This window comes from Sinocyclocheilus anshuiensis, unplaced genomic scaffold, assembly GCF_001515605.1.
Source record: "Sinocyclocheilus anshuiensis isolate Anshui unplaced genomic scaffold, SAMN03320099.WGS_v1.1 scaffold628, whole genome shotgun sequence".
NCBI lineage: Eukaryota > Metazoa > Chordata > Actinopteri > Cypriniformes > Cyprinidae > Sinocyclocheilus > Sinocyclocheilus anshuiensis.
The window spans coordinates 179,267-179,525 of NW_015555750.1; the positions used below are offsets into that span (position 1 = coordinate 179,267).

The following is a 259-nucleotide window of genomic DNA, read 5'->3' on the forward strand; positions in this document are numbered from 1 at the left end:
CCTCGAGGCATCCTAGGTGTATATGACTTCCTTCTTTCAGACGAATCCAGTCGGCGTTATATTAAAAATTGTCCTGGCTATTCCAAGCTCTATCATTGCAGTCAGTGGTTGTTGCAGTGCTTCAGTTCAAAAGAAGTGAAATAAAAAGCGCCCAACCATAAAAAAACAGTGTCTCACACGGCTCCGGGGGGGGGTGAACAAAGGCCTCCTGTAGCGAATCGATGCGTTTTTGTAAGACAAATATCCATATTCAAAACAT

The 259-nt window shown here is 43.6% G+C and overlaps 1 protein-coding gene across 3 annotated transcripts in view; it reads right to left on the minus strand.

Annotated features, from left to right (window-relative positions):
• LOC107673696 (serine/arginine repetitive matrix protein 2-like) overlaps positions 1 to 259 on the minus strand; it is a 14,147-nt gene that overhangs the window by 6,281 nt on the left and 7,607 nt on the right. The window lies entirely within an intron of this gene.